At 43.2% G+C, this 10,603-nt stretch overlaps 2 protein-coding genes across 2 annotated transcripts in view; one reads left to right on the top strand and one right to left on the bottom strand.

The window, feature by feature from the left end:
* CDK19 (cyclin-dependent kinase 19) overlaps positions 1-10,603 on the bottom strand; it is a 272,481-nt gene that overhangs the window by 170,706 nt on the left and 91,172 nt on the right. The gene's annotated exons all lie outside the window — the stretch shown is intronic.
* AMD1 (adenosylmethionine decarboxylase 1) overlaps positions 242-10,603 on the top strand; it is a 57,669-nt gene continuing 47,307 nt past the window's right edge. The window contains exon 1 of the mRNA XM_010856613.1: positions 242-336. The gene's annotated coding sequence lies outside the window, so the exon portion shown is untranslated. The remainder of the gene's footprint in view (positions 337-10,603) is intronic.

Genomic DNA, 10,603 nt, shown 5'->3' with positions numbered 1-10,603 from the left:
ATTTCCTTGTTTTGGACCCGGGTGGGCCGCGCCGCGGCTTCCTCGAGCTCATTAACGAATCAGCCCGCCCGCCCCGCAGTCACGGAGACTCCCGGGAAATGTAGTTCCTTTTGCCTCCGAGATAATTGAGTTTTGCGGCCGAAAGAAATACAACTCCCATGCTGACATGGGTCGCTATAGCCCCGCCTCCAGGAGGCATGTACGCCTGCGCACTAAGGTCGCCCCCACCTCAGGTAGCGCTGGACTGCCAGTTCCTGAGAAGGTAGAAAGCGCAAAGTTGAAGTGTGGTTTCTGCGAATCTGTGGGAGCTGGTGGAAAGAAGGCCCTTGTTCTGATGTAAGGAAAGTATTCTATTAAAACTGTCCCCGGGCGAGAAGGAGAGTGGAAAGTATTTAACAAGCGCCTTGCCCAGGAGTTTGCTCCAGAGGTTTGCTAGGCAAGGACTGGGGTTAGGGTAGTTGTACTGAAGATTGTTGTTTGTTTTTTTATGGCTATTGGCCCGCCTCTTGCCCCGCCCCATCCGACTGCTCATTGGCGAAGAAGAGAGAATGACGTTCTCGTTGATACGTGGGTATCCCCTGGCTTTGGCTTCTTTCCGGCTCTTGATTGGTAATTGGATGTGCTCGGTTCTTCCTGATAGGTTAATCTTTTTTCTTTGCTATGCAAAAACCGTATTTCAAAAGCTGAACATTCAGCGGTTTCCTCCTAGTCATCAGCTAGAGAACTTTCGCGCCCCAGCAGCAAGTCTTCGTTTTCTTAGCATTCTAATCATGGTCTCTTCATAGCATATGTACCAAGGTTTTGGCCATCTGTCTAAGGACAATAAAAGTATCTGCGGGATGAAGCGTTTGAAAACAATCATTTGGATTGGACTGTTGAGGGGTTTTTGGTTTTGTGTGATTTTTGCATAATAGTGACGTTTTCCTAGAATGTTCAAGAAAGTCTCGTGCATAAAATGTATCAGATGCTTGTGATACAATCTTAAACCTGGTTGGTGCTAGAATAGGACTTACATAGAGGAGAAGGCAATGGCACCCCACTCCAGTACTCTTGCCTGGAAAATCCCATGGACTGAGGGGCCTGGTACTGAGCGACTTCACTTTCACTTTTCACTTTCATGCATTGGAGAAGGAATGGCAACCCACTCCAGTATTCTTGCCTAGAGAATCCCAGGGATGGGGGAGCCTGGTGTGCTGCCGTCTATGGGGTCACACAGGGTCGGACACGACTGAAGCGACTTAGCAGCAGCAGCAGCAGAGGAGGAAATAGCCAATTCCACCTGAAGTGGCAAGGAAAGTTAATAGTGACCTGCCTGCTAGGTTTTGGAGGAAACCTGGAAACCTGGAGGGAGGAGGAAAGAGGACCGTTTATTTATTACAAAGTTTCCTGGGAAACTTCCTCAGATCTTGATGTAAATCATGAAGTATCTGAGTTTCTGTTGTTTCCCGGCATAAGTGCTGGAGATACCAGATTGAAAACTGGTCTTTTTCATTAGGGATTAAAACGTATTGAAGTAATAAACATGCAAGCAAATTAAAAACAAACTGTGTGGCTACAAAGAGCAATAGAATAGGAGGACTTCCGGAGGGGTTAGGGTAGGCGTCATGAAGGAGGTAGCTTTTTCGCCAAAATTTGAAGAATCTTATGTGGAGAACAAGTGGAGAAGTAAAGAACAGAGAATTTTTTCTCGCAAAATGGCATGTGCATGTATCATGAGAGAACCTAATATATTCAATGCAACTAGCTTGAACATTACAGATTAATTAAGGCAGGAAAAGGGGTTGGTTAAGAAATGACTGGAGAGATAAACAAAAGTTCAGATTATGAAGAGTTATATATACTAAGTGGACGCTTTAGATTTCCTCATTCTATAGGCAGTCGAAAGCCACTGAAGACTCTTAAGCCAAGTTGGGTTGACTCAGGCCGTCACTGAGCATGCATCCTAGACCAATTTGTCAGTCTCCCCCATCCAGCTTTCTTCCTTTTCCTTCCAGAAGTATTGATCTCATCAACATTCTGTAATTAACTGATCTCATGTTAATCTCCGTCTCAACGTGTATTTCCCCAAGAGCCCAATTTGTGGAATTCCCTATGTGTGCAAGATGATATACCTTAAGGTTATTCATTGAGCATTGTTTCTACTAGGAAAGGACTGCTGCTGCTAAGCTGCTAAGTCGCTTCAGTCGTGTCCAATTCTGTGCAACCGCATAGATGGCAGCCCACCAGGCTCCCCTGTCCCTGGGATTCTCCAGGCAAGAACACTGGAGTGGGTTGCCATTTCCTTCTCCAATGCATGAAAGTGAAAAATGAAAGAAGTCACTCAGTCGTGTCTGGCTCTTCGAGACCTTTGGACTGTAGCCTACCAGGCTCCTCCATCCATGGGATTTTCCAGGCAAGAGTACTGGAGTGGGTTGCCATTGCCTTCTCCAAGGAAAGGACTGGGAAACAACAAAAATGTTCATTAGAAGAAGAATGGATAAATTATAGTACATGCACCAATGGATTATTATAAGGCCCTAAAAGTATTGTAAAAGCTATGAATGTGCCTCTCTGATTTCTTCCTTGCAGGAAGGCCCCAGCTGCTAAGCTTTGAATCTACCACTGCATTTGCAGTAAACTCACAGTGCCCAACAATTGCTCCTAGCCTATGACTGAACATAGCAGGATACTGAGACAGGTCCATTCGTGCAAGATGCCAGGTTCCTCTGAAAGTGACTCTAGCTTAAAAACTCCTCAGATTTAAGCCTATCTGAAACTTTCTTAGAACTGTGTTGCAGTCTGAGTCATTGCCTACCCAACCCTCCTTCCTTCCCGCTCTCCTTCACAAGACCAGATCATCGGGACCTGACAGCTCCTTCAGCTCCCTCCTTTCTCACTCACGTAGGCATTTCCTCCAATAAGTCTCTTACAAGTCTAATTGTATCTTGGCATCATGTGCTTTTCAGAAGACCTAAACCATGAGGCAGTTGTTTAGGTAATTAAATGGAAAGACCTCTAATATATATTTTTAAATGGAAAAAAAGCAAGAATTAGAAGATTGTCCCTAATATGATAACATTTTTAAACAAAGAAAAAAATATATATATTCTTGCTTATATAGGCATGACTTATCTCTAAAAGGACCACAAGAAACTGATCAGGGGAGAAAAACTGCTTGAGAATCAGAGACAGGAGGGAGAATTTGTACTGCATACCTTTTGGAATTTTGATTCATGTAATGTTTTTCCAAAAGGTAAATAAAATTTAAATGAAAAATTTAGGAACTTGGCTAAAAAAGGTAAGAGAAATCTAGGATTGTAGCTACCATAGTCAAGAAAAGTTCAGAGTTTTGTTTTGTTATTAGTTTGTTTTTAATAAGAGGAAGGAACTTCTCATATATTGAAGGAGACGAGCTAGTGGAGGAAAAAAAGGTGAAACCAATACACTTACAGCCATCCTGTTTTTCACTTTCAGTATAATATTCAATTAATTACAGGTGATATTCAACACTATTAAAATAGGGTTTGCATTCAATGATTTCACCCAACTGTAGCCTAATGTGAATATTCTGAGCACATTTAAGGTAGGCCAGGCTGAGCTCTAATGTTCAGTGGGATAGGTGTATTAAATTCATTTTATTTTCAATTTAACGATGGGTTTTTATGGGACATAATCCCATCGTAAACTGAGGAAGATCTGTACTTTTCATTTCTATATGATGTGGGAAGCACGATCAAGTGCAGAGGACAAAAGAATCAGTGGGAGTAAGGGCAGGTGGCTTGAGGAAAAAAATGACAATCTTTGGCAAGTAAGTAGAGTGAGAATGAGAGCTAATGTTTACTGAATCCTAGGTATTTTATATCGGAGAAGGCAACGGCACCCCACTCCAGTACTCTTGCCTGAAAAATCCCATGGACAGAGCAGCCTGGTAGGCTGCAGTCCTTGGGGTCGCTAAGAGTCAGACACGACTGAGCAACTTCACTTTCACTTTTCACTTTCATGCATTGGAGAAGGAAATGGCAACCCACTCCAGTGTTCTTGCCTGGAGAATCCCAGGGACAGGGGAGCCTGGTGGGCTGCCGTCTATGGGGTTGCACAGAGTTGGACACGACTAAAGCAACTTAGCAGCAGCAGCAGCAGCAGGTATTTTATATAAGCTAGCTAATGTAATCCTTAACGAGTACTCTGTGAGGAAGTTATGCATTATCTCCATTTTACAGATAACAATACTGAGGCTCCAGGAGGATAATTTGTATGGTCCGTCAGTGATACAATTTAATCCCAGGTCTCTAAGACAATAGAGGATAGACTGCACTGCCAAGTATTGTTAGTGTACATTGGGCTTTCCTGGTAGCTCAGCTGGTAAAGAATCTACCTCCAATGCAGGAGACCTGGATTCAATCCCTGGGTTGGGAAGATCCCCTGGAGAAGGAAACAGCTACCCACTCCAGTATTCTGGCCTGGAGAATTCCATGGACTGTATAGTCCATGGGGTCACAAACAGTCAGACACAACTGAGCGAAATCAAGATTAAATTATCCCGTTGAGACATTCATCCTCTTTGTCATTGACTCTACTTTTATGTGTTAAAGTTACCATGTCTGTTTTCGTTTCCTTCATATTTGATTGATATCAGTCACTAGGTCCCCCTTCTCAGTGCATAGAAGAGTCACAGGGCTTATGAAAGTGAAAGTTGTTAGTCGTGTCCAACTCTTTGTAACCCCATGGACTGTAGCCCACCAGGTTCCTCTGTCCATGGGATTCTCCAGGCAGGAATACTGGAGTGGGTTGCCATTTCCTTCTCCAGACGATCTTCCCAGCCCAGGGTTCAAATCCAGGTCTCCTGCATTGCAGGTGGATTCTTTACCATCTGAGCCACCAGGGAAGCCATCTGAGCCATAGGACTTATGAAATACACAGAATTTATAGTTGCCACTGCCACTGAGATGTTCATTTTCTCAGTATATGTAAGAGGCTTTCCTTGCCTTTGCTGTTTCCACGCAACCAGCAGCAGTTCTCTAGTCAGTCAAGTTTCAGAGTATTAGCTGCTATGTAAATACCTGTTACTCTTCTGAAAGGCATATTTAGTTTACTTAAACATTGATTTTAAAGTCTGGGAATAAAGCTTCAAGTTTAAAGGCTAGTGGGGAAACAGATTCTAGACTCTTGAGTACAAAGTCAGTGCCAGGGAAGCTGAAGAAGAGGAATTGGAGGCAATGGGATTAGGAATCAGACCTCTCTACCTACTGGAATGAGGATGCAGGCCAGATCAAGAGAGGGATGCCCATCTGGTGCTGATCCAGTGGAGGAAGAGGCTCATGCCTATGTCAGTTTCCTGGCACTCTTCTAACAAATTACGGTAAACTGAGTGGCTTAAAAAGAAAAGAATTTATTCTCTTGTAACTCTAGAGGCCAGAAGTCTAAAATCAAGGTGTATATAAGGTTGGTACCTTTCAGAGACCCAGAGGGAAAATCTGCTCCATGCCTCTTGTCTTCATTTCTGGTGGTTGGCAGTAATCCTTGACAATCCTTGGCTTGTGGCAGGATAACTCCAATCTCTGCCTCTTTCTTATCATGCTCTTCATTCATTTGTGTCTGTGTCCAGATTCCCCTCTTAAAAGGACATCAGTCATTGGATTATGGCCCAAACCTTAATACAGTATGACTGCATCATAACTTGGATACATCTATAAAGACCTTATTTCCAAAATAAGATCACACTCAGCTTCCAGGTGGCCATGAAGTTTGGAGGAGACACTATTTAACCCAGGACACAGCCTGAGTTTTGACCCTGTCTTTGTCTGTCTCTCCATCCGTCCGACTCTTGCAACCCCATAGACTGTAGCCTGCCAGGCTTCGCTGTTCATGGGATTCTCCAGGCAAGAATATTGGAGTGGGTTGCCATTTCCTTCTCCAGGGGATCTTCCCAACACAGGAATCGAACCCGGGTCTCCTGCATTGCAGGCAAACTCTTTACCGATTGAGCTACGAGGGAAACCCCCATCCTGAAAAGGAGAAGAAAATGGTCCTTGACTACATCGCAATCAGTGGGCGTGGGAGGGACTTTTTGGTATCCCCAGACTGCTGCTGCTGCTGCTGCTAAGTCGCTTCAGTTGTGTCCGACTCATAGCAACCCCATGGACTGCAGCCTACCAGGCTCCTCCGTCCATGGGATTTTCCAGGCAAGAGTACTGGAATGGGGTGCCATTGCCTTCTCCCATCCCCAGACTAGGGCTTTTAATTTACATTTTTTCTTTTCATAAAGGGGAATCTAACTACAAGAATGTTACTAAAACACTCCCTCTTTATCTTTTAGCTGAATCTCTCTATTCTAATAACTAAAACATCATGGTGAATAAATTTGATCCTTAAAGATTAGAATTTTCTGCAGACAGATTACAAAATCTTTTTCATTGTCTTTGTTTTGGTAGTTCATGTACAGAAAAATATCAGGTGTCCTCAAATATATGATAACTACAATATGCTACAAAAAAATTAAAAAATAGGTTAATCAGTTTCACCGTGAATGCTTAATTCATTTTGATTGCTGAGGGGACTTTTTTATTCAGAAAATTAAAAATTAAAAAAAAAGAATTAAAAATGAATTCCAAGTAGGAAGGAATACATGAAAGACTACATTGGAACCTTATTCGTTTCTTTGGCTTACTGTGTTTTCAGGAAAACATACAAAAAAAGAAAAAGTCCACAAATATGACTTTGCCAGTCATTCTTTAAACTTCTTAGCCCCTCTATAGTATTAATTATTCCCTGACACCAGAAAGGAGCCTGCCCTAAGTTTCCAACAAACAAACAAAAAAATAAATGATAACCACCCAGAAATTAGTAAGGCCTAATCACATGCCAGTAAGGACTTTGAAAAGTTTTATCTAAACATTACAAATTTAGTTCATTTGACATAGGTAGAGAACTTCAATGAAAGAAAAAAGTGATGGTTTCAACAGTTTGTTCAAGTCAAAATGTGGGTATGCCCGACTTACAATGGATTAGTCATGAGGAGAACTGAGCTGCAGATCTTGTGTATCAGGTTCTGTGAATATGTGATGGGAATAGTAAGCAAAGTCATGACTTTTTTTTAATACTTATGCCCTTAGTCATGACCAGATTCTAAGCTATGTGAAAGTCAAATTTGAATATGAATAAAATTTCTCTTAACACAGTCTTATCTAAGTCAGGGAAATTTGTTGAAGAGATTCACTGAGTTGTTTCCTCATGGTTTAAGGCTTAGCTCAGGATCATCTCTTTCAAGAAGACTTCTCCTACCTTGAGACAAGTTTGGGTGCCCCTCATTCATAATGTGGAGAAGGACATGGCAACCCACTCCAGTACTCTTGCCTGGAGAATCCCATGGACGGAGGGGCCTGGTAGGCTATAGTCCATGGGGTCATGAAGAGTCAGACCTGACTGAGCGACTTCACTTTCACTTTTCACTTTCATTCATTGGAGAAGGAAATGGCAACCCCCTTCAGTATTCTTGCCTAGAGAATCCCAGGGACAGAGGAGCCTGGTGGGAGTCTATGGGGTTGCACAGAGTCGGACATGACTGAAGCGACTTAGCAGCAGCAGCAGCATTCATAATGATGACATCCTGTGAGACCTCTCTACACTTTGCTTATCTTATGTGTATCACGTTTACGTGTCTTTCTTCCCAAATGGGCTATGAGTTTCTCAATGAACCAGGATTAGACTGGTTGCTTTCCACATTCTTACATTTGATATTTTTTAGTTTTGGTCTAGGTATACAATTCCAAGTTAAAAGTTAATTTTCCTCAGAACCATGAAGGTATTACCTATTGTCTAACATTCAGTGGTTCAGATGTGTTTTAAGACTGTTTTACCTAACCTTTTTTAAGTGTCCTGTTTTTTCCATAGAAATGTCTAGCATGTGATCTGTAATCTCCCTTGGGTTATTTTTTGGCTGCACTGGGTCTTAACTGCGGCACACGGGGTTGCAGCACATCTTTGCTGAAGCATGTGAACTCACGTTTGTGACCCGTGAGATCTTGTTGCCTGACCAGAGGTCAAACTCTGGCCCCTTGCATGGCAGAGTCTTAGCCACTGGACTAGCAGGGAAGTCCCTGTTCTGTAATCTTGAAGATACGATCTTTTATGAGGGTATTTTCCATTCATTTTTCTCTCTTAATCTCTCTGGTATTTTCCTTCCTCTTCTCCAGTGCTATCATGTCACTTACCCGTTTTTTCCACCCTTTGACTTTAGACTCTCATTGCCTTGCAGACTGATTCTTTTTTGTTTTGTTTTGTTTTAACTTTATTTAATTTTGGCTGTGCTGGGTGCACGTTGTGGAGTGGGCTTTACTCTAGTTGCAGTGTGCCGGGTTCTCATTGTTGCGGCTTCTCTTGCTGTGGAGTGCAGGCTTTAGGATGCAGGGACTTCAGTAGTTGTAGAGCACAGGCTTAGTTGCCCCAGGGCATGTGGGATCTTCCAGGACCAGGGATCGAACCTGTGTCTTCTGCATTGGCAGATAGATTCTTTACCACTGAGCCACCAGGGAAGTCTCCTGCAGACTGACTCTTAATGCCTCTTATCAGTTGTCTCTTTATCTTCCTCTGCAGAGCTACTACTTATGTTAGGAGGCTTAGCATTTCCCTCCTCTCAGAATAGAGCACTTCGGTTTTTGGCTAAATGTCTGATGCCCTTGATTTGACAATTTTGCCTGTAGGAAGAAAGGCGCTAATAAGGGAGGGTCAGCAGACCTATATGCAATTCTCCAACTAACATCCCGGTTCTTAAGTCTGTTGGTGCACTCCCTTGTATGCCAATTCCAGCAGCCCCAGAACTTCTCAGAGGTTTATGGCAGACCACCTGCATCTCTCTAGCCTTTTAGATGAAGATTCCAGCTTCCTCTATTATATCTGTCAGAATAGTCTTTTAGAAATATTTTGGGACTTCCCTGGCAGTCCAGTGGTTAGGACTCCTCGCTGCCACTGCAGGGAGCATGGGGTCAATCGCTGGTAGAGGAACTAAGATCCTGAATGCATTGAGGCATGACAAAAAAAGCAGTGGCTGCACTTCCAAGTAAGATGGTAGGTGTTGTGAGACGGCATCAGAGGGCAGACACACTGAAACCATAATCACAGAAAACTAGTCAATCTGATCACACAGACCACAGCCTTGTCTAACTCAATGAAACTAAGCCATGCCATGTGGGGCCACCCAAGATGGGCGGGTCATGGTGGAGAGGTCTGACAGAATGTGGTCCACTGAGGAAGGGAACGGCAAACCACTTCATTATTTTTGGCTTGAGAACCCCATGAACAGTATGAAAAGGCAAAATGATAGGATACTGAAAGAGGAACTCCCCAGGTCAGTAGGTGCCCAATATGCTACTAGAGATCAGTGGAGAAATAACACCAGAAAGAATGAAGGGATGGAGCCAAAGCAAAAACAATACTCAGTTGTGGATGTGACTGGTGATGGAAGCAAGGTCCAATGCTGTAAAGAGCAATATTGCATAGGAACCTGGAATGTCAGGTCCATGAATCAAGGCAAATTGGAAGTGGTCAAACTGGAGATGGCAAGAGTGAACGTCGACATTCTAGGAATCAGCGAACTAAAATGGACTGGAATGGATGAATTTAACTCAGATGACCTATATATCTACTACTGTGGGCAGGAATCCCTTAGAAGAAATGGAGTAGCCATCATGGTCAACAAGAGTCCGAAATGCAGTACTTAGATGCAATCTCAAAAATGACAGAATGATCTCTGTTCGTTTTCAAGGCAAACCATTCAATATCACGGTGATCCAAGCCTATGCCCCAACCAGTAACACTCAAGAAGCTGAAGTTGAACGGTTCTATGAAGACCTACAAGACCTTTTAGAACTAACACCCAAAAAAGATGTCCTTTTCATTATAGGGGACTGGAATGCAAAAGTAGGAAGTCAAGAAACACCTGGGGTAACAGGCAAATTTGGCATTGGAATACGGAATGAAGCAGGACAAAGGCTAATAGAGTTTTGCCAAGAGAATGCATGGGTCAGAGCAAACACCCTCTTCCAACAACACGAGAGAAGACTCTACACATGGACATCACCAGATGGTCAACACTGAAATCAGATTGATATTCTTTGCAGCCAAACATGAAGAAGCTCTATACAGTCAGCAAAAACAAGACCAGGAGCTGACTGTGGCTCAGATCATGAACTCCTTATTGCCAAATTCAGACTTAAATTGAAGAAAGTAAGGAAAACCACTAGAACTAATTTGATTTAGGAATCCCTTATGATTATAGGCTTAGAGTTGGGTTAGGTCAGTTTTCATTCCAATCCCAAAGAAAGGCAATGCCAAAGAATGCTCAAACTACTGCACAATTGCACTCATCTCACACGCTAGTAAGATCAGATCAGATCAGTTGCTCAGTTGTGTCCGACTCTTTGCGACCCCATGAATCGCAGGACGCCAGGCCTCCCTGTCCATCACCAACTCCCGGACTTCACTCAGACTCACGTCCATTGAGTCAGTGATGCCATCCAGCCATCTCATCCTCTGTCGTCCCCTTCTCCTCTTGCCCCCAATCCCTCCCAGCATCAGAGTCTTTTCCAATGAGTCAACTCTTCGCATGAGGTGGCCAAAGTACTGGAGT

This window comes from Bison bison, unplaced genomic scaffold (genome assembly GCF_000754665.1).
Source record: "Bison bison bison isolate TAMUID 2011002044 unplaced genomic scaffold, Bison_UMD1.0 scf7180017864373, whole genome shotgun sequence".
Classification (NCBI taxonomy): domain Eukaryota; kingdom Metazoa; phylum Chordata; class Mammalia; order Artiodactyla; family Bovidae; genus Bison; species Bison bison.
Note: the sequence above shows the minus strand (reverse complement) of the source record. Positions and strands in the feature narration are given on the sequence as shown.